Here is a 24,250-nt window from a genome sequence, read left to right on the forward strand (position 1 = left end):
TTAATTTTGAGAAATTTATGCCATGCCACAAGAAAAGCTACAAATATTGGATGATCAGACCGAAGCAAAGACTTAGAGGTGAATAAATTGAGAATAATATTTCAAGGTGGAGAATTTCAATTAAAATATAATTCCAATTCCACCCATGAAGGTGTATGATCTGCAGACCACCAATATAGACTGTGTTTAATTAAATTAGAGAAATAATATGCTGAAACACTAGGTAGACCCATACCCCCACGCAATTTATGTTTATACAGTTGACTAGAGGCTATACGAGCTCTATTGTTGCCCCAAACAAACAAAATTGAGGTGTGCCTGCAAACTGGTCAAATAGGAAGTAGAAACAAGTAAAGGAAGGGACCTAAAGATATTCTTGGTTCTTGGGAAGAATTATTGATTTTACAATAAGGCACCTTCACCACCACGATAATACTTTATCATCATAAAATCTAAGCTTTTTGGAAATGGAAGCAATAAGAGAATCCAAATTGCTGGGAATCAAGGAGCTAAGGTTTCTAGAAAATGTCAGACCCAAATAAACAATATCCGTCTCCGCCCAACCCCAGGGCGAAATATCCTTTATACTCTGGATTTCAGAATCAATGAGGTTAAATAGAAAAATTTTCGACTTGGACTGGTTTATTTTAAAATACGAAAAAAATCAAAAATTTTTAAGAAGGGTTTGCAAATGTGGAATAGAACGACAAGGATTGGTAAGGGACAGGAGAATATCATCAGCATATAAACTGATTTTAAATTCCTTACGATCCGTGCAAACTACCTCTATGGAGGGATTATCTCTAAAGAGCTGGGCTAATGGCTCTATGGCAAGGGCAAAAAGCAAGAGATTGGAAATGGGGAAGAAAAGTGATTATTAATACAAAATTTTTGCCTGAGGATCGGAATATAAAGCCATAATTTTATTTATAAAGTCCAAATCAAAGCCAAATTTTGTAGGGAACATTTGAGAAAAGTCCAAATGCTTTCTCTGCATCAAGGGAAATTAAAGTGGAGTTAAGTTTTTGGGAATTAATTAATTTAATAATATTTATCAGCCTCCTTGTACCTTCAATGGATTGCCGATGCGTGATAAATCCAATCTGGTCCGTGGAAATTAATTTGGACAAAATAAGGTTAAGGCGGTTAGCTAAGACATTGGAATAAATTTTGAGATCAGTATTAATTAATGAAATGGGACGGTAATTAAGTATTTGATCAGGACTAGTATGAGGCTTGGGAATAAGTATAATTGTAGCATCCAAATTTTCCCTAGGGAAAGAACCAATGGATGCAGCGGCATTGAAAATTTGAACTAACAGGGGGACAAGAATTTCACGGAATAATTTAAAATAATTATTGCTATAACCATCAGGACCAGGGGCCTTATAAGATTTCAATTGTTTTATTGTGTCACTAATCTCTTCTGCAGTAAAAGGAGCAGCCAAAAAGTCTGCATCCATGGAATCAAGTTGTGGACGATTGACAGAAGACAAAAAGTCATCAATAGATCTCGCACCTGGAATGGGAAGAGAGGGATCAGACCGCAAATTATATAATTGATTGAAATATTGTGCAAATTCATTTGCAATGTCCTATGGGTGGGTGAGAGAAGTGCCCTTAGGAGAAATGATCTTGTCGATTCGGTTACGTATTCTAACCGTTTTAATTCTATGAAACATAAAACGAGTGGGCTTGTTAAGGGACATATAGTGATTGATTTTTGATTGTTTGACCACAGAGTCATAAAATGAAAAAATTGTGGCCCTCAATTCATTCCTAAGATGGGATAAATCAGTCAAAGCTTTGGAACAAGGGGTGGGGCTATTGGCCAATGCCAGCTCCAACTCCTCTTTAATCAAGGCTTGTAAACGTTTAATCTTTTGGCAGTTAAAATTTTTAACATGGGAGGAAATATGAATGAGAGTGCCACGTAGAACCGCCTTGTACGCTTTCCACTGGAGGAATGGCTTGGAAGGGTCATACACATTCCCAGAAAAATAAAGGTTAAGAGATCTAGAAATTTCCTCATGGTATGTAGGATTTTGAAAAATAGAAGCATTACACTTCCACAATGGTTGAATATTGATAGAGTGACCTTCAAACAATTTGGCAATGACAGGGGCATGATACGAAATGGATTTATTACCAATGGATATAGAGGAAAATCTAGGGAGGGAGAACACATCTGATAATATCAGATCAATGCGAGAAGCTGACAAATGGGAGTCATAAAAATGTGTATTCCCTTGAAGTGGAGTTTAAACATCTAAAGATGTCATAAAGTTCGTGAGTAAAAAGCCAATTATTTAAGGAGGGGAAGTTAAGCCTATTTGAGGATGAGGCATCAAGTATATTATCAGGGACCAAATTAAAGTCTCCTAAAAGTAAAAGAATGCCTTTTTTAAGTGGTTCAATTTTTTTCAGCAACTTATCTAAAAATTTAATTTGACTCTTATTAGGAGCATAAATATTTACAATTGTGTGAATTTGGGAATTTAACTAGCAAACAAGGACATGAAAATGACCATTCACATCAACCAATTCCTCCAATAGTTCAAACGACAAGGAGTCTCTGATCAGGGTCATAATGCCTGCCCCTTTAGAGGGACCTGAGGCTTCAAAAACATGTGGGTAATGTTTTAGGGCAAATGCAGGCTGATTATGTATCTTAAATTTAGTCTCTTGCAGGCACACCACATCCGCAACAGATTTATTAATTTCCCTCTGAAAGAAAAAACATCTATTCGGGCTATTAAGACCCCTCACATTATAGGTAACCAAAGTAAGCACCATGAGAGAAAAAAGAAAGAAAAAATTGGCGTTAGTAGGCAATCACCGGCTGGAAAGTAACAAGAAAAAGAAATCACTACCAAGACTAAATAGACAAAGAAAAGTACAAACTTTAAACTTTACAGTACTAGAGCATTAGAAGTAAACCAAGAAAATGGCACTCCTTTTTGTACCGGGGGAAAAGTCCGTGCAGCGCAAGGCCAAGGAGACCCTCATTAGTACCAATAACAAATATTTAAAATTGAACAAATTAATTATAGAAGCACAATATCATACAATATTAGAAAACCCAGGTACGCAAATAAAAAAATTACAATTTGAGCTCCAGTGACATGGCCTGGACCTGTGGAAGTATATGCAGGAACAGAAGAAATAACACCGTGGGGTTTTAAAAATAGGAGACCTTCCTCAGGTGTAAGAAAAAATGCATTTTCCCCCTATAATTAAAGATGAGCTTCAGAGGAAAACCCCACTTGTAAGGAAGGCCTTTCTCAGCATGGAGGTGAGTGATCTAAAGTGCCTCCGACCCTCAGTAGTTGCTTTGGACAGGTCAGCAAACAACTTAAGATGGTGATAGGGTTCCGGGAATCCTCCTTTAATTTTGACCAGGCTTTGTATTTTCTCTTTAATATGATAAAAGTGAATTTTCATGATAACATCTCTAGGGAGGTCTTTAAGAACAGAAGCAGGCTTAGGAAGACGGTGGATACGATCTGTAATGAGATCCGTATCCAAAAGAATGGGAATCATCCTCCTAAAAATCCCCTTAACAAACTCAGGGAGCTTAATGGGCGAGATATCTTCAGATATACCTCTAATTTTAATGTTGTTACGATGGGATCTGTCCTCTAGGTCTGCCAACTTAAGCTTCAACTGACGAATCTCTTATGTAGAGTCAGACTGTTCCTCTAGGGACAGTGCATGTGTCTTTTCCAATTCTCCCAGTCTGACTTCATGGTTATCCAACTGAGTAGTGAAAAACTCGAGAGTCTCCTGAAATATTTTCATCTGGTTGTCCATATCAAGACGCAATCTAGTGCTAAGTTTATCAACCAGAGTAACCAGACACGCCTCAAGCGACGTTGCATCATGAAAGGTACAAGAAGACAGGGAAGAAGACACAGATGGTTTCTCAGTCCTTGGTTTGGACTTTTTTGGACTAGAATTGGGAGAGTAATTAGTAGAGTCCTCTTCTGAAGAATTGGTAATGGAGGACCACGTTCCCCCCCAACTCGAGGGACCCTTCCTCTTTGAAGAGGAAGAGAGGTCCATGGTCTCAGTAGGAATGAGTAAAGAGGTAAGTTCCACACCGAGCTCTGCTAAGCAAGCTTTAGGTGTGGATGCGGAATGAGAAAGGGCCTTGACAGAGGACTGTGAGAGCTCTCTCTATAAGAGAACAAGACTTAACTGGACTCAGCAAATTAACCGAGTCCCTTGAAGAACCACAATTAGCCCGTGGGTCCTTATTTTGTTTTTGAGCTCTAGAAGAACCAGATGATTTAGCCATAGACAATTTAGAGGTGAGATGACTCATGGTGTCCAGCGGTATTATAAAAAAGTGATTGAAGGTAAGACAATGTCCCACTACAATGTGATATTGTATAGGTTATGACATAGAAACTTGTTATATATTTTACCAACTTCTTACTTTAAAATGTTAACTCCCAATAAGATACAGGTAAAAGTGACCTAATATGTAAATAGGTAGATATATAAATATATAAATTTGTTGTAAGCTTTATATAATTATTATTATTATTATATTAACCAGAACCAACTCCCACTTTATTAAAAGTAACTGCTAAAAGGAAATGGACCAAAAAGACCTTTTCAGGCAATAAAAATACCCACCCCTTCCCCACCCTCAATGAAACCAAGCAAGCAATAAGTCAATATTAATCAAAGACAGAGCAGCTGTAATCTTCTGCAGCCTCCAGAAGATGGCCGCAGTCAGCAGTGACGTCACCGCCAGAGGAGGAGAAGCCGGGGAACCGATGGAAACAGCGGTCGGTGATAGGATCTTCCCGGGCGATGTGCCCAATGCAAACAGAAGCAAAATAGATTCCAGACCCCCCAGTTCACAAGGGGCAACCCAAAGGAAGTTTTCTGAGGTGTTCCGAAGCAATTTGAGCACTTACAAGAATATGGCAGGCAGCGATGATGTCACTGAAGCGGAGGAAGATGGCGCCTGGAGCGGTCCGTGGTAGAAGCTTCACCCCCGGAGTGCCAGGACCAAATACAGTTAAAAGGGGGTGAAAACCCCCCGGTAGGGTAGGGGCACACCCAAGGAAGGTGATCCGTTGTAGTTTGTGACAGCGCCCGATTAACGGTGATGTCACTGAGATGGAGGAAGATGGCGCCTTGGCCGATCCCTGACAGAATCTTCACCCCCCCGGTGTGCCAAGTTCAAATGTAGTCAAAAGGGGGCGAAAAACCCCTGGTTGGGTAGGGGCATACCTAAGAAAGATTGAGGGGGGTTTCTTGGTAGTCTGTCACACAGCCCGATTAGCGGTGACATCACTGAAAGAAAAAATGCCGGACCACCAGCGCTTATGACAGGCCGTGACAGGGCCCTCAAAGATGATGTGCCTGGTACAAATTCAATTAAAAAGGGTAAAAAAAACCCAGATGGCCAGGGGCAACCCCAAAAAACACCTCCAGTGGTGTTATTAACCCCTTTACCCCCAAGGGTGGTTTGCACGTTAATGACCGGGCCAATTTTTACAATTCTGACCACTGTCCCTTTATGAGGTTATAACTCTGGAACGCTTCAACGGATCCCAGTGATTCTGACATTGTTTTCTCGTGACATATTGTACTTCATGACAATGGTAAAAATTCTTTGATAGTACCTGCGTTTATTTGTGAAAAAAATGGAAATTTGGCGAAAATTATGAAAATTTCGCAATTTTCCAACTTTGAATTTTTATGCAATTAAATCACAGAGATATGTCACACAAAATACTTAATAAGTAACATTTCCCACATGTCTACTTTACATCAGCACAATTTTGGAACCAAAATTTTTTTTTGTTAGGGAGTTATAAGGGTTAAAATTTGACCAGCAATTTCTCATTTCTACAACACCATTTTTTTTAGGGACCACATCTCATTTGAAGTCATTTTGAGGGGTCTAAATGATAGAAAATACCCAAGTGTGACACCATTCTAAAAACTACACCCCTCAAGGTGCTCAAAACCATATTCAAGAAGTTTATTAACCCTTCTGGTGCTTTACAGGAATTTTTTGAATGTTTAAATAAAAATGAACATTTAACTTTTTTTCACAAAAAAATTAATTCAGCTCCAATTTGTTTTATTTTACCAAGGGTAACAGGAGAAAATGGACCCCAAACATTGTTGTACAATTTGTCCTGAGTACGCCGATACCCCACATGTGGGGGTAAACCACTGTTTGGGCGCATGGCAGAGCTCGGAAGCAAAGGAGCGCCATTTGACTTTTCAAAGCAAAATTGACTGGAATTGAGATGGGACGCCATGTTTCGTTTGGAGAGCCCCTGATGTGCCTAAAAATTGAAACCCCCCACAAGTGACACCATTTTGGAAAGTAGACCCCCTAAGGAACTTATCTAGAGGTGTGGTGAGCACTTTGACCCACCAAGTGCTTCACAGAAGTTTATAATGCAGTACCGTAAAAATAAAAAATCATATTTTTTCACAAAAATTATCTTTTCGCCCCCAATTTTTTATTTTCCCAAGGGTAAGAGAAGAAATTGGACCGCAAAAGTTGTTGTACAATTTGTCCTGAGTACGCTGATACCCCATATGTGGGAGTAAACCACTGTTTGGGCGGATGGGAGAGCTCGGAAAGGAAGGAGTGCCGTGTGACTTTTCAATGCCAAATTGACAGGAATTGAGATGGGACGCCATGTTGCGTTTGGAGAGCCACTGATGTGCCTAAACATTGAAACCCCCCACAAGTGACACCATTTTGGAAAGTAGACCCCCTAAGGAACTTATCTAGAGGTGTGGTGAGCACTTTGACCCACCAAGTGCTTCACAGAAGTTTATAATGCAGAACCGTAAAAATAAAAAATCATATTTTTTCACAAAAATTATCTTTTCGCCCCCAATTTTTTATTTTCCCAAGGGTAAGAGAAGAAATTGGACCCCAAAAGTTGTTGTACAATTTGTACTGAGTACGCTGATACCCCATATGTGGGAGTAAACCACTGTTTGGGCGGATTGGAGAGCTCGGAAAGGAAGGAGCGCCGTTTGACTTTTCAATGCAAAATTGACAGGAATTGAGATGGGACACCATGTTGCGTTTGGAGAGCCAATGATGTGCCTAACAATTGAAACCCCCCACAAATGACACCATTTTGGAAAGTAGACCCCCTAAGTGTTATGACCTGGTGGTCAGGACAATAATGAATTTTTGCAGCACCCGCCGCAAATCAGGGGAGATGGCAGACAAAATTACCCCCTCTTTGAGAATACCCGCCGGCTCAGGAACACCCGGAGAGTCGGGCACAAAACTCCTTGACAGGACATCAGCCTTCATATTCTTAGAGCCTGGAAGGTACGAAACCACAAAATCAAAACGGGAGAAAAATAGCGACCAACGAGCCTGTCTAGGATTCAACCGTTTGGCAGACTCGAGATAAGTCAAATTCTTGTGATCCGTCAAGACCACCACGCGATGCTTGGCTCTTTCAAGCCAATGACGCCACTCCTCGAATGCCCACTTCATGGCCAACAACTCTCGATTGCCAACATCATAATTGCGGTCAGCAGGCGAAAACTTTCTAGAAAAGAAGGCACATGGTTTCATCACCGAGCCATCAGAACTTCTTTGCGACAAAACAGCCCCTGCTCCAATCTCAGAAGCATCAACCTCGACCTGAAACGGAAGCGAAACATCTGGCTGGCACAACACAGGGGCAGAAGAAAAACGACGCTTCAACTCCTGAAAAGCTTCCACAGCCGCAGAAGACCAATTGACCACATCAGCACCCTTCTTGGTCAAATCAGTCAACGGTTTAGCAACACTAGAAAAATTACTGATGAAGTGACGATAAAAATTAGCAAAGCCCAGGAACTTTTGCAGACTCTTCACAGATGTCGGCTGAGTCCAATCATAAATGGCCTGGACTTTAACAGGGTCCATCTCGATAGTAGAAGGGGAAAAAATGAAACCCAAAAATGAAACCTTCTGAACTCCAAAAAGACACTTTGACCCCTTCACAAACAAAGAATTCGCACGAAGGACCTGGAACACCATTCTGACCTGCTTCACGTGAGACTCCCAATCATCCGAGAAGACCAAAATATCATCCAAATATACAATCAGGAATTTATCCAGGTACTCTCGGAAGATGTCATGCATAAAGGACTGAAATACTGATGGAGCATTGGAAAGCCCGAATGGCATAACCAGGTACTCAAAATGGCCCTCGGGCGTATTAAATGCTGTTTTCCATTCATCGCCCTGTTTAATACGCACAAGATTATACGCACCACGAAGATCTATCTTGGTGAACCAACTAGCCCCCTTAATCCGAGCAAATAAATCAGACAGCAGCGGCAAAGGGTACTGAAATTTGACTGTGATCTTATTAAGATCTCAAAGAAGGTCTCAAAGAACAAGGTCTCAAAGAACCATCCTTCTTGTCCACAAAAAAAAGAACCCTGCTCCCAATGGTGACGACGACGGGCGAATATGACCCTTCTCCAAGGATTCCTTTACATAACTCCGCATAGCGGCATGCTCTGGCACAGATAAATTGAACAGTCGGCCCTTAGGAAACTTACTACCAGGAATCAAATTGATAGCACAATCGCAATCCCTATGAGGAGGTAGGGCACTGGATTTGGGCTCATCAAATACATCTCGGTAATCCGACAAAAACTCCGGGACTTCAGAAGGGGTGGATGACGAAATAGACAAAAATGGAACATCACCATGTACTCCCTGACAAACCCAGCTGGACACAGACATAGATTTCCAATCCAATACTGGATTATGGACCTGTAGCCATGGCAACCCCAAAACGACCACGCCATACAGATTATGCAACACCAAAAAGCAAATATCCTCCTGATGTGCAGGAGCCATGCACATGGTCAATTGGGTCCAGTACTGAGGCTTATTCTTGGCCAAAGGCGTAGCATCAATTCCTCTCAATGGAATAGGATACTGCAAGGGCTCCAAGAAAAAACCACAGCGCCTAGCAAACTCCAAGTCCATCAAATTCAGGGCAGCGCCTGAATCCACAAATGCCATAACAGAATAGGATGACAAAGAGCAGATCAGAGTAACGGACAAAAGAAATTTCGACTGTACCGTACCAATGGTGGCAGACCTAGCGAACCGCTTAGTGCGCTTAAGACAATCGGAGATAGCATGAGTGGAATCACCACAGTAAAAACACAGCCCATTCCGACGTCTGTGTTCTTGCCGTTCAGCTCTGGTCAAAGTCCTATCACATTGCATAGGCTCTGGTCTATGCTCAGATAATACCGCCAAATGGTGTACAGCTATACGCTCACGTAAGCGTCGATCGATCTGAATGGCCAAAGACATAGACTCATTCAGACCAGCAGGCATGGGAAATCCCACCATGACATCCGTAAGGGCTTCAGAGAGACCCTTTCTGAAAATTGCTGCCAGTCCACATTCATTCCACTGAGTGAGTACAGACCACTTCCTAAACTTCTGACAATATATCTCTACCTCATCCTGACCCTGACACAGAGCCAGCAAGATTTTCTCTGCCTGATCCACTGAATTAGGTTAATCATAAAGCAATCCGAGCGCCAGAAAAAACGCATCAACATCACGCAATTCCGGATCTCCTGGCGCAAGGGAAAATGCCCAGTCTTGAGGGTCACCACGCAACAAAGAAATAATGATTTTCACTTGTTGAACAGGGTCACCTGAGGAGCGAGGTTTCAAAGCAAGAAACAATTTACAATTATTTTTGAAATTCAGAAACTTAGATCTATCCCCAAAAAACAAATCAGGAATTGGAATCCTAGGCTCTAACATTGGATTCTGAACCACAAAATCTTGAATGTTTTGTACCCTTGCAGTGAGATTATCCATACAAGATGACAGACCTTGAATGTCCATATCTACACCTGTATCCTGAACCACCCAGAGGTAAAGGGGAAAAGAGAGACAAAACACACTGCAAGGAAAAAAAAATGGTCTCAGAACTTCTCTTATCCCTCTATTGAGATGCATTAGTACTTTGGGCCACCTGTACTGTTATGACCTGGTGGTCAGGACAATAATGGACCTTGTGGTTAAGAGCACACGGAATGACCTGATAGTTACTGATAATATAGGACGAGCTCTGAGACGTGGGAACTCTGCTGACCGCAATCCCTAATCCTATCACACACACTAGAAATAGCCGTGGATTGCTCCTAACGCTCCCTATGCAACTCGACACAGCCTAAGGAACTATCTAGCCCTAAAGATAGAAAAATAAAGCCTACCTTGCCTCAGAGAAATTCCCCAAAGGAAAAGGCAGCCCCCCACATATAATGACTGTGAGTAAAGATGAAAATTACAAACACAGAGATGAAATAGATTTAGCAAAGTGAGGCCCAACTTACTGAACAGACAGAGGATAGGAAAGGTAGCTTTGCGGTCAGCACAAAAACTACAAAAAGACCACGCAGAGGGTGCAAAAAGACCCTCCGCACCGACTCTGCGTCCCAGAGCTTCCAGCAAGCAAGACAACAGTCAAAATAGCAAGCTGGACAGAAAAATAGCAAACCAGAGAAAAACAAGCAGGAACTTAGCTTCTGCTGGGAAGACAGGTCACAAGAACGATCCAGGAATGAACTAGACCAATACTGGAACATTGACAGGTGGCATGGAGCAATGATCTAGGTGGAGTTAAATAGAGCAGCCAGCTAACGAATTAACCTCGTCACCTGTGGAAGGAACCTCAGAAGCCGCAGCCCCACTCACCACAACCAGAGGAAGCCCATGGACAGAACCAGCCGAAGTACCATTCATGACCACAGGAGGGAGCTTGACAACAGAATTCACAACACTAAGGAACTTATCTAGAGATGTGGTGAGCACTTTGACCCACCAAGTGCTTCACAGAAGTTTATAATGCAGAGCCGTAAAAATAAAACAACAATTTTTTCCCACAAAAATTATTTTTTTAGCCCCCAGTTTTGTATTTTCCCGAGGGTAACAGGAGAAATTGGACCCCAAAATTTGTTGCCCAATTTGTCCTGAGTGCGATGATACACCATATGTGGGGGGAACCACTGTTTGGGCGCATGGGAAGGCTCGGAAGAGAAGGAGCTCCATTTGAATGCAGACTTAGATGGAATGGTCTGCAGGTGTCACATTGCGTTTGCAGAGCCCCTAATGTACCTAAACAGTAGAAACCCCCCACAAGTGACACCATTTTGGAAAGTAGACCCCCTAAGGAACTTATCTAGATGTGTGGTGAGTGCTTTGACCCACCAAGGACTTCACAGAAGTTTATAATGGAGAGCCGTAAAAATAAAACAAAAATTTTTTCCCACAAAAATTATCTTTTAGCCCCCAGTTTTGTATTTTCCCGAGGGTAACAGGAGAAATTGGACCCCAAAATTTGTTGTCCAATTTGTCCTGAGTGCGCTGATACCCCATATGTGGGGGGAACCACTGTTTGGGCGCATGGGAGGGCTCGGAAGAGAAGGAGCTCCATTTGGAATGCAGACTTAGATGGAATGGTCTACAGGTGTCACATTGCATTTGCAGAGCCCCTAATGTACCGAAACCCCCCCCAAAAGTGACACCATTTTGGAATCTAGACCCCCTAAGGAACTCATCTAGATGTGTTGTGAGAACTTTTAACCCCCAAGTGTTTCACTACAGTTTATAACGCAGAGCCGTGAAAATAAAAAATCTTTTTTTTCCCCCCACAAAAATAATTTTTTAGCCCCCAGTTTTGTATTTTCCCAAGGGTAACAGGATAAATTGGACCCCAAAACATGTTGTCCTATTTGTCCTGAGTACGCTGATACCCCATATGTTGGGGTAAACCCCTGTTTGGGCACCCGGGAGAGCTCGGAAGGGAAGAAGCACTGTTTTACTGGATTGAGATCGGACGCAATGTCGCGTTTGGAGAGCCCCTGATGTGCCTAAACAGTGGAAACCCCCCAATTATAACTGAAACCCTAATCCAAACACACCCCTAACCCTAATCCCAACAGTAACCCTAACCACACCTCTAACCCTGACACACCCCTAACCCTAATCCCAACCCTATTCCCAACTGTAATTGTAATCTAAACCCTAACTGTAACTTTAGCCCCAACCCTAACCTTAACTTTAGCTCCAACCCAAACTGTAGCCCTAACCCTAACCCTAGCCCTAACCTTAACCCTAGCCCTAACCCTAGCCCTAACCCTAAACCTAACCCTAACCCTAACGCTAGCCCTAACCCTAGCCCTAACACTAACCCTAGCCCTAATGAGAAAATAGAAATAAATACATTTTTTAATTTTTCCCTAACTAAGGGGGTGATGAAGGGGGGTTTGATTTACTTTTATAGTGGGTTTTTTAGCAGATTTTTATGATTGGCAGCCGTCACACACTGAAAGACGCTTTTTATTGCAAAAAATATTTTTTGCGTTACCACATTTTGAGAGCTATAATTTTTCCATATTTTGGTCCACAGAGTCATGTGAGGTCTTGTTTTTTGCAGGACGAGTTGACGTTTTTATTGGTAACATTTTCGGGCACGTGACATTTTTTGATCGCTTTTTATTCCGATTTTTGTGAGGCAGAATGACCAAAAACTAGCTATTCATGAATTTCTTTTAGGGGAGGCGTTTATACCGTTCCGCGTTTGGTAAAATTGATAAAGCAGTTTTATTCTTCGCGTCAGTACGATTACAGCGACACCTCATTTATATCTTTTTTTATGTTTTGGCGCTTTTATACGATAAAAACTATTTTATAGAAAAAAAAATTATTTTTGCATCGCTTTATTCTCGGGACTATAACTTTTTTATTTTTTTGCTGATGATGCTGTATGGCAGCTTGTTTTTTGCGGGACAAGATGACGTTTTCAGCGGTACAATGGTTATTTATATCTGTCTTTTTGATTGCGTGTTCTTCCACTTTTTGTTCGGCGGTATGATAATAAAGCGTTGTTTTTTGCCTCTTTTTTTTTTTTTCTTACGGTGGTTACTGAAGGGGTTAACTAGTGGGCCAGTTTTATAGGTCGGGCCGTTACGGACGCGGCAATACTAAATATGTGTACTTTTATTGTTTTTTTTTTATTTAGATAAAGAAATGTATTTATGGGAATAATATATATATATTTTTTCATTATTTAGGAATATTATTTTTCTTTTTTTTTTTACACATTTGGACATTTTTTTTAAACTTTTTTACTTTGTCCCAGGGGGGGACATCACAGACCGGTGATCTGACAGTTTGCACAGCACTCTGTCAGATCACCGATCTGACTTACAGTGCTGCAGGCTTCACAGTGCCTGCTCTGAGCAGGCTCTATGAAGCCACCTCCCTCCCTGCAGGACCCGGATCCGCGGCCATCTTGGATCCGGGCCTGGAGCAGGGAGGGAGGTAGGCAGACCCTCGCAGCAACGCGATCACATCGCGTTGCAGCGGGGGGCTGTTGTGAATTCTGTGGCTGAGTTCACTTCTGTGGTCACAAGTGGTATTGCAGTCTCTGGGCTTCCTCCCTCAGGTGTTTTGGTGAGCTCGTTGGCTGCCTTGCTATTTAGCTCCACCTGAGTCTGTCTTCCTTGCTCCTTGTCTATGTTCCAGTGTTGGATCTGAGCTACTGCATCTCTCCTTGGGCCTGCTGCTCTGCTAGATAAGTGCTTCTAGTTTGTTTTCTGTTTTTTCTGTCCAGCTTGCTATTAACTTTTGCTGGAAGCTCTGAGAAGCAAAGGGGTGCACCGCCGTGCTGTTAGTTCGGCACGGTGGGTCTTTTTGCCCCTTTGCGTGGTTTTCGTTTTAGGGTTTTTTGTAGACTGCATAGTTCTCTTTGCTATCCTCGCTCTGTCTAGAATATCGGGCCTCACTTTGCTGAATCTATTTCATTCCTACGTTTGTCTTTTCATCTTGCTAACAGTCATTATATGTGGGGGGCTGCCTATTCCTTTGGGGTATTTCTCTGAGGTAAGTCAGGCTTGTATTTCTATCTTCAGGCTAGTCAGCTCCTCAGGCAGTGCCGAGTTGCATAGGTAGTGATAGGCGCAATCCACTGCTGCTTATAGTTGTGTGAGGATAGATCAGGTACTGCAGTCTACAGAGATTCCACGTCTCAGAGCTCGTCCTATTGTTTTTGGTTATTGCCAGATCTCTGTATGTGCGCTGATTACTGCACGCTGTGTTGCCTGATTGCCGGCCATAACAGTACAAGGAGCCCGCCAATGATTCCCAATAGAGGGAAAAAAGAAATCCTGACATCATTTTTTTTTCTTAGCTCTGTCTTCAGTCTTTTTTTTCCCCTAGACATTAGAGTGCTTCAGGACACAGCTGTGGACATGGATATTCAGGCTCTGTGCTCCTCAATGGATAATCTCGTTGTAAATGTACAAAAGATTCAAGATACTATTGATCAGAAATCGATGCTAGAACCAAGAATTCCGATTCCTGATTTGTTTTTTGGTGACAGAACTAAGTTCCTGAGCTTCAGAAATAATTGTAAGCTATTTTTGGCCTTGAAACCTCATTCTTCTGGTAATCCTATTCAACAGGTTTTGATTATTATTTCTTTTTTGCGCGGCGACCCACAGGACTGGGCGTTTTCTCTTGCACCAGGAGATTCTGCATTGAGTAATGTTGATGCATTTTTCCAGGCGCTGGGATTGCTTTACGATGAGCCTAATTCAGTGGATCAGGCTGAGAAAAATCTGCTGGCTTTATGCCAGGGTCAGGATGATGTAGAAGTATATTGTCAGAAATTTAGGAAGTGGTCAGTACTCACTCTGTGGAATGAATCTGCACTAGCGGCTTTGTTCAGAAAGGGTCTCTCTGAAGCTCTTAAGGATGTAATGGTGGGATTTCCTATGCCTGCTGGTTTGAATGAGTCTATGTCCTTGGCCATTCAGATCGGTCGTCGCTTGCGCGAGCGTAAATCTGTGCACCATCTGGCGGTATTGTCTGAGAGTAAACCTGAGCCTATGCAGTGCGACAGGACTATGACTAAAGTAGAACGGCAAGAACACAGACATCTGAACAGACTGTGTTTCTATTGTGGTGATTCTACTCATGCTATTTCTAATTGTCCTAAACGCACTAGGCGGTTCGATAGCTCTGCCGTTATTGGTACTGTACAGTCCAAATTCCTTTTGTCCATTACCTTAATGTGCTCTTTGTCATCGTATTCTGTCATGGCGTTTGTGGATTCAGGCGCTGCCCTGAATCTGATGGATTTGGATTATGCTAAACGTTGTGGATTTTTCTTGGAGCCTTTGCGGTGTCCTATTCCGTTGAGAGGAATTGATGCTACACCTTTGGCCAAGAATAAGCCTCAGTACTGGGCCCAGCTGACCATGTGCATGGCTCCTGCACATCAGGAAGTTATTCGCTTTCTGGTACTGCATAATTTGCATGATGTGGTCGTGTTGGGGTTGCCATGGCTACAAACCCATAATCCAGTATTGGATTGGAACTCTATGTCGGTAACCAGCTGGGGTTGTCAGGGAGTACATGGTGATGTTCCATTTTTGTCTATTTCGTCATCCATTCCTTCTGACATCCCAGAGTTCTTGTCGGACTTTCAGGATGTATTTGAAGAGTCCAAGTCTGATGCCCTACCTCCGCATAGGAATTGTGATTGTGCTATCGATTTGATTCCTGGTAGTAAATTCCCTAAGGGTCGTTTATTTAATTTGTCCGTACCTGAACACACCGCTATGCGCAGTTATGTGAAGGAGTCCCTGGAGAAGGGACATATTCGCCCATCGTCGTCACCATTGGGAGCAGGGTTCTTTTTTGTAGCCAAGAAGGATGGTTCGCTAAGACCGTGTATTGATTACCGCCTTCTTAATAAGATCACTGTTAAGTTTCAGTATCCCTTGCCATTGATTTCTGACTTGTTTGCTCGGATTAAGGGGGCTAGTTGGTTTACTAAGATTGATCTTCGTGGTGCGTATAATCTGGTGAGAATCAGGCAGGGAGAAGAATGGAAAACGGCATTTAATACGCCCGAGGGTCATTTTGAGTATCTGGTGATGCCGTTCGGACTTGCCAATGCTCCATCTGTTTTTCAGTCTTTTATGCATGACATTTTCCGTGAGTATCTGGATAAATTCTTGATTGTTTACTTGGATGACATTTTGATCTTCTCAGATGATTGGGAGTCTCATGTGAAGCAAGTCAGAATGGTTTTCCAGGTACTGCGTGCTAATTCCTTGTTCGTGAAGGGATCAAAGTGTCTCTTCGGTGTGCAGAAAGTTTCATTTTTGGGGTTCATCTTTTCCCCTTCTACTATCGAGATGGATCCGGTTAAGGTTCAGGCCATCCAGGATTGGACTCAGCCGACATCTCTAAAAAGTCTGCAGAAATTCCTGGGCTTTGCTAATTTTTATCGTCGCTTCATCTGTAATTTTTCTAGCATTGCCAGACCATTGACCGATTTGACCAAGAAGGGTGCTGATTTGGTTAATTGGTCTTCTGCTGCCGTGGAAGCTTTTCAGGAGTTGAAGCGTCGTTTTTGCTGTGCCCCTGTGTTGTGTCAACCTGATGTTTCTCTTCCGTTCCAGGTCGAGGTTGATGCTTCTGAGATTGGTGCAGGGGCGGTTTTGTCACAGAGAGGTTCTGGTTGCTCAGTGTTCAAACCATGTGCTTTCTTTTCCAGGAAATTTTCTGCTGCTGAGCGTAATTATGATGTGGGCAACCGAGAGTTGCTGGCCATGAAGTGGGCATTCGAGGAGTGGCGTCATTGGCTTGAGGGTGCTAAGCATCGCGTGGTGGTTTTGACTGATCATAAGAACCTTACTTATCTTGAGTCTGCCAAGCGCTTGAATCCTAGACAGGCCCGTTGGTCGTTATTTTTTGCTCGTTTTGATTTTGTGATTTCATACCTTCCGGGCTCTAAAAATGTGAAGGCGGATGCTCTGTCTAGGAGTTTTGTGCCCGACTCTCCGGGGTTATCTGAGCCGGCGAGTATCCTCAAGGAAGGAGTCATTGTGTCTGCCATCTCCCCTGATTTGCGGAGAGTGTTGCAGAAATTTCAGGCTAATAAACCTGATCGTTGTCCGGCCGAGAAACTGTTCGTCCCTGATAGGTGGACTAGTAAAGTTATCTCTGAACTTCATTGTTCGGTGCTGGCCGGTCATCCAGGAATCTTTGGTACCAGGGAGTTGGTTGCTAGATCCTTCTGGTGGCCATCTCTGTCACGGGATGTGCGTGCTTTTGTGCAGTCCTGTGGAATTTGTGCTAGGGCTAAGCCCTGCTGTTCACGTGCCAGTGGCTTGCTTTTGCCCTTGCCGGTCCCGAAGAGGCCTTGGACACATATTTCGATGGATTTCATTTCTGACCTTCCCGTTTCTCAAAAAATGTCGGTCATTTGGGTGGTCTGTGATCGCTTTTCTAAAATGGTCCATCTGGTGCCCTTGGTTAAATTGCCTTCCTCCTCTGATTTGGTGCCTTTGTTCTTCCAGCATGTGGTTCGTTTACATGGCATTCCTGAGAATATTGTTTCTGACAGAGGTTCCCAGTTTGTCTCGAGGTTCTGGCGAGCCTTTTGTGGTAGGATGGGCATTGACCTATCTTTCTCCTCGGCCTTCCATCCTCAGACTAATGGCCAGACCGAACGAACCAATCAGACCTTGGAAACATATCTGAGATGTTTTGTTTCCGCTGACCAGGATGATTGGGTGTCATTTTTGCCGTTGGCTGAGTTCGCCCTTAATAATCGGGCCAGCTCGGCTACCTTGGTCTCTCCATTTTTCTGCAATTCTGGGTTCCATCCTCGTTTCTCTTCAGGACAGGTTGAGTCTTCGGACTGTCCTGGTGTGGATTCTGTGGTGGACAGGTTGCATCAGATCTGGACTCAGGTAGTGGACAATTTGACCTTGTCCCAGGAGAAGGCTCAGCTTTTCGCTAATCGCAGACGCCGTGTGGGACCCCGACTTCGTGTTGGGGATCTGGTTTGGTTATCTTCTCGTCATATTCCTATGAAGGTTTCCTCTCCTAAATTTAAACCTCGTTTTATTGGTCCGTATAGGATTTCTGAGATTCTCAATCCGGTTTCTTTTCGTCTGACCCTCCCAGACTCCTTTTCCATACATAATGTATTCCATAGGTCGTTGTTGAGGAGATACGTGGCACCTGTGGTTCCATCTGTGGAGCCTCCTGCCCCTGTTTTGGTGGAGGGGGAATTGGAGTATATTGTGGAGAAGATTTTGGATTCTCGTGTCTCTAGACGGAAACTCCAGTATCTGGTCAAATGGAAGGGTTATGCTCAAGAAGGTAATTCCTGGGTTTTTGCCTCTGATGTCCATGCCCCAGATCTTGTTCGTGCCTTTCATGTGGCTCATCCTGGTCGGCCTGGGGGTTCTGGTGAGGGTTCGGTGACCCCTCCTCAAGGGGGGGGTACTGTTGTGAATTCTGTGGCTGAGTTCACTTCTGTGGTCACAAGTGGTATTGCAGTCTCTGGGCTTCCTCCCTCAGGTGTTTTGGTGAGCTCGTTGGCTGCCTTGCTATTTAGCTCCACCTGAGTCTGTCTTCCTTGCTCCTTGTCTATGTTCCAGTGTTGGATCTGAGCTACTGCATCTCTCCTTGGGCCTGCTGCTCTGCTAGATAAGTGCTTCTAGTTTGTTTTCTGTTTTTTCTGTCCAGCTTGCTATTAACTTTTGCTGGAAGCTCTGAGAAGCAAAGGGGTGCACCGCCGTGCTGTTAGTTCGGCACGGTGGGTCTTTTTGCCCCTTTGCGTGGTTTTCGTTTTAGGGTTTTTTGTAGACTGCATAGTTCTCTTTGCTATCCTCGCTCTGTCTAGAATATCGGGCCTCACTTTGCTGAATCTATTTCATTCCTACGTTTGTCTTTTCATCTTGCTAACAGTCATTATATGTGGGGGGCTGCCTATTCCTTTGGGGTATTTCTCTGAGGTAAGTCAGGCTTGTATTTCTATCTTCAGGCTAGTCAGCTCCTCAGGCAGTGCCGAGTTGCATAGGTAGTGATAGGCGCAATCCACTGCTGCTTATAGTTGTGTGAGGATAGATCAGGTACTGCAGTCTACAGAGATTCCACGTCTCAGAGCTCGTCCTATTGTTTTTGGTTATTGCCAGATCTCTGTATGTGCGCTGATTACTGCACGCTGTGTTGCCTGATTGCCGGCCATAACAGGGGGCTCAGGGAAGCCCGCAGGGAGCCCCCTCCCTGCGCGATGCTTCCCTGCACCGCCGGCACATCGCGATCATGTTTGATCGCGGTGTGCCGGGGGTTAATGTGCCGGGGGCGGTCCGTGACCGCTCCTGGCACATAGTGCCGGATGTCAGCTGCGATAGGCAGCTGACACCCGGCCGCGATCGGTCGCGCTCCCCCCGTGAGCGCCGCCAATCGCGCTGAACGTACTATCCCGTCGGTGGTCATAGGGGCCCACCCCACCTCGACGGGATAGTACGTCCGATGTCAGAAAGGGGTTAATAGAAATTAACACAATGTCTTCAGCAGAGCAATAGAGGTTACTGAGGTAACCATAGACACCAGGTAAAACAGGTTAACCAGAAAATAAGCACTAAAAGCAAGAATTGTTTTTAAAATGCCATAAATCCACACAAATGTATATAAAAAATAAAAAAAATGCTTAAAAAGAAAAATTGCAGTACTGTAGTTTATTTTACCTCAGAAAATTAGTCACTCACAGGGACAAGCCATTTGATGAAGCTGTTCTGTCTCAGCCATCTAATATTGTTACCCTGATTATCTCTTTGCATAATTGCAGGTTTTTCAGTATGGATATTCATACCTTTATTTGTTTGTGATGCTTTGGCTCCCTCTAGCGGTCAGAGTAATGTTGGCAGTTCAATCTTGTTTTTGTATTATCCATGTCTGATTCTCCTCCTCCTTTGCAATGCATTATGGTAGCTCAGCCTCCATTTCCCTCCATTTTTCCTTTCACTTTCTTCGGTTTGCCTTCAAGGAAAGACGCTTCACTTCATCCCCCTTGCGATTGCATTGCCGGTATGTCTTTATGCTTCCTATAGATATTTCTGCTCTATATTAGCTTAGTTTAACCAGTTGTACTCCTAGTTTAGTCACTAGCTTTCTAAATGTTATGCATAATGTATATCATGTGTATTATGTATCTGTTCTATACCATGCACTCTCTATTCTATGTATATCATTGTTCACAGTTTCACCGCATCAATATACCACTACGTTTAATAAAGCACAGACTTAACCACAGTCTCCTTATTGGACCCCGGTATAGCGGTTTAGCTGACTGGATAGCTACGTGAGCCTGTCTCATTTAGTGAGGACAGAACAGTGAAACGACAGCAATCCAACTAGTGGGATTCAAGTCACTGGCTACTCAGAGACTAAATACAGCTACAGCAATCTCTGCACAGCCAAGCACTTTCCCAAGACACCATGTCTCACAAATCGCATAGGACAAGATCTGTTACTTCCGTCTCCTCAAAGACAACATCCATCAGCAGCGCTGTCGCCATTGCCCGCGCAAATGCTGAAGCCGCCAAAATACGTGCGAGCTTTGCTGACCAAGAGATGCAACTTAAATTAGAAAAAGCACGCCTAGATGACGAAGAGAGAAGGTCGCGCTTAGAGAGAGCCAATCAAGAGAGAAGGTTGCAGTTAGAAAAAGCACGCATAGATGATGAGAGAGCCGATCAAGAGAGAAGGTCGCAGTTAGAGAAGGCACGTGTGGATGCCGCCTTAGAAAGCCTAGCAGCAAAAAGGGAAGCTGCCGCAGCCCTCACCGAAGCAGAATCGCTAGAAGCCGCGCAAAATCCCAAGCTGCATAGCCAAAGCAGTACGTCGAGTCTGGAGTTTCCACTGCAAGACTCACCACAACGCACATCTCAGTATGTTAATGAACTTCCTGATCTAAACTATAACCCTGAACCTGTATCAAAACCAGAATACGACACCTCCAGCGAAGTGAGCGAGAGTCGTCACGAGGCTCAGGACAGAAACAAACTTGAAAATGTGAGGCAAAACAACTCTGCTAATGACTACCTTGCCCCTCATCAGGTAACCAACGTGGATCACCCTGCTGACACACCGTACATCAGGCCGAAGCAATACGACACCGGCTGGCGCCACCATGAGGACACTAACAGGTACGAACGCACCTCACATCACTATCAGGGCGACCCATCACCAGTATACTCTGCTGACAACCGGTTCACGACAGAATTTGCCAAGTTCTTCACACGACGTGAACTGGTTGCCAAGGGACTCATGAAATTCACTGACTGAGCTGAAGGTTACAGAGCTTGGAAAGCTTCCTTCCAAAATGTCATTAGAGACTTGGGGCTACAACACAGGGAAGAGATAGACCTGCTAGTCAAATACCTGGGAGAAGAGTCAGTCAAACACGCAGTAAGGATCAGAGACATTAATATAAACCGCCCTGAGACTGGCCTCAAAGAAATCTGGAAAAGGCTGGATGAGTGTTACGGCTCAGCAGAAGTAATAGAAAGAGCCTTGTTCAAAAGAATCGATGACTTCCCTATAATATCTAACAAAGGTCTCCAGAAACTTAGAGATCTAAGCGACCTGCTAAAGGAAGTCCAAGTTGCCAAATACGAGGACGACCTACAGGGACTTGCATTTCTCGACACAGCCAGAGGTGTTAACCCTATAGTCCAGAAGTTGCCCTACAATCTACATGAGAGGTGGCTCACACGTGGTTCCACGTACAAATACAAACACAGCGTTCCATTCCCTCCCTTCTCCGTTTTCGTAGACTTCATACACCAACAAGCGAGAATTAGAAACGATCCCAGCTTTGACTTTGCAATACCATATGCCACACCATCACCACCTGCAAATCCACGCAGAACATCTGTGGCAGTACACAAGACTTATGTTTCTCCTCCAGATTCTAATTACAGGTCTGCTGGCTGCTCCCAATCAGAGACAAAGGTGCAGGACCCTGACAAGCAGTGCCCACTTCATCAGAAGCCTCATCCTTTCCTGAAATGCAGAGCCTTCAGAGGAAAATCTATGCCAGATCGCAGAAGCTTCCTGAAAGAAAACGGTATCTGCTACAAGTGCTGCTCGTCCACAACTCATCTCGCCAAGGATTGCAAGGTCAGTGTAAAATGCACAGAATGTGGCACAAAAGTTCATAACACCGCTCTACACCCTGGCCCAGCTCCATGGAGTACACAAAACACGCCAGCTGACAGTGAGCATGGCGGGGAGGAAAGGAGCACTGATACAGCTACGCCAGAGATCACTTCACAATGTACCGAGGTCTGCAAAGGGACAATAGACAGTAGGTCCTGTTCAAAAATATGCCTCATCAGAGTATACCCGAAGGGCCATAGAGACCAAGCTGTAAGACTGTATGCTATCTTGGATGATCAAAGTAATCGATCCTTGGCTAGATCAACGTTCTTTGACCTATTCAACATCAAAGGGCCAAGCACTCCCTACTCCTTAAAGACGTGTGCAGGTACTGTGACAACAGCAGGCAGGAAAGCTACTGACTACCAGATCGAGTCTTTAGATGGACAATTCTGCCTACCGCTACCTACGATCATCGAATGTAACCAGATCCCAGACAACAGATCTGAAATCCCTACGCCAGATGTAGCAATCCATCACGCTCACTTAAAACAAATAGCACACCTTATACCGGAACTCGACCATCAGGCCCAGATAATTCTGCTGTTGGGGAGAGATATCCTACAGGTTCATAAAGTGAGACGTCATATCAATGGACTTCACAATGCTCCCTATGCCCAAAGGCTAGACCTAGGATGGGTCATAATTGGCAACGTATGCTTGGGACGCATGCACGCCCCATCTTCTGTGACAAGCATGCTGACAAATACATTGGAGAAAGGACGTCCATCTCTGTTTCAACCTTGTAACAATGAGTTCCATGTCAGGGAACTGCCACACAGCATCCAACTGCCCAACCATCTAATAGACTTTACTCACGAAAGCAGTATAGTGTCGGGAAGCTATGAGGATCAGTTAGGGTGCACAGTCTTCCAGAGAACTAAGCAGAACAACCAAGTGGCAATGTCGGTAGAGGACAAGTTGTTCTTGGAGGTAATGGACAAGGGACTCGTTAAAGATGAGACCAACAGCTGGGTCGCACCTCTTCCCTTCAAAACCCACAGACCACGTCTACCAAACAACAGAAATCAGGCATTACAACGTTTCTCCTCTCTCATTCGTAATCTGCAAAAGAAACCAGAGATGAAAGATCACTTTTTCTCCTTCATGTCAAAGATTTTTGAAAACCGTCACGCAGAACTAGCTCCCACTCTCAAAGACTCTGAAGAATGCTGGTTCCTACCCATGTTCGGAGTTTACCACCCTAAAAAACCAGGCCAGATCAGAGTCGTGTTTGATTCCAGTGCTAAGTTTAATGATGTCTCCCTGAATGACGTTCTACTGACAGGACCAGATCTCAATAACAAACTACTGGGTGTACTTATGCGCTTCCGTAAGGATTCCATTGCCTTCATCGCTGACATCCAGCAAATGTTCCATTGTTTCCTTGTGAGAGAGAGAGAGACAGGAACTTCCTAAGATTCTTCTGGTACAGAGACAATGATCCTACTAAAGAAGTCACAGAGTATCGCATGAGAGTGCACATCTTTGGCAACAGTCCTTTACCTGCAGTCGCCATTTACGGACTCAAAAGGTCAGCTCAGGAAGGAGAACCAGAATACGGAGCAGATGTCAGACAATTCATAGAAAAGGACTTTTATGTCGACGACTGTCTAAAAGCCATGCCTTCAAATGAGACTGCCATCAGTCTTCTCAGGAGAGCCCAGGACATGCTTGCCTGCTCAAACCTTAGGCTTCATAAAATAGCCTCAAACAGCCAAGAACTCATGGAAGCGTTCCCTTCTCAAGACCTATGTAATGGTCTCAGAGACCTGGACCCGGGGTCAGACCCTGCACCAATGCAACGCAGCCTTGGGCTTCTCTGGAATCTACAATCAGACACTTTCACCTTTCAGGTCAGCCAGGAAGAAAGGCCTTTCACACGTCCTGTCTACCATCAACAGTCTGTACGATCCCTTGGGTTTCGCAGCTCCTGTTACTATACAAGGCAAGGCCCTACTAAGAGACTTAACTAGGGAAACATCTGACTGGGATGCACCTCTGCCACCTGATAAGAGCATCCAGTGGGAAGAGTGGAAGAACTCGTTAGCTGCACTCTCCAACTTGCATGTGCCAAGACCATACACCCCTGTGCCATCTACTGAGATACAGAGTCAAAGACTGTACGTATTTGCAGATGCTTCTGTCAAAGCAATTGCCGCTGTTGCC

This window comes from Ranitomeya imitator, chromosome 1 (assembly GCF_032444005.1).
Source record: "Ranitomeya imitator isolate aRanImi1 chromosome 1, aRanImi1.pri, whole genome shotgun sequence".
NCBI lineage: Eukaryota > Metazoa > Chordata > Amphibia > Anura > Dendrobatidae > Ranitomeya > Ranitomeya imitator.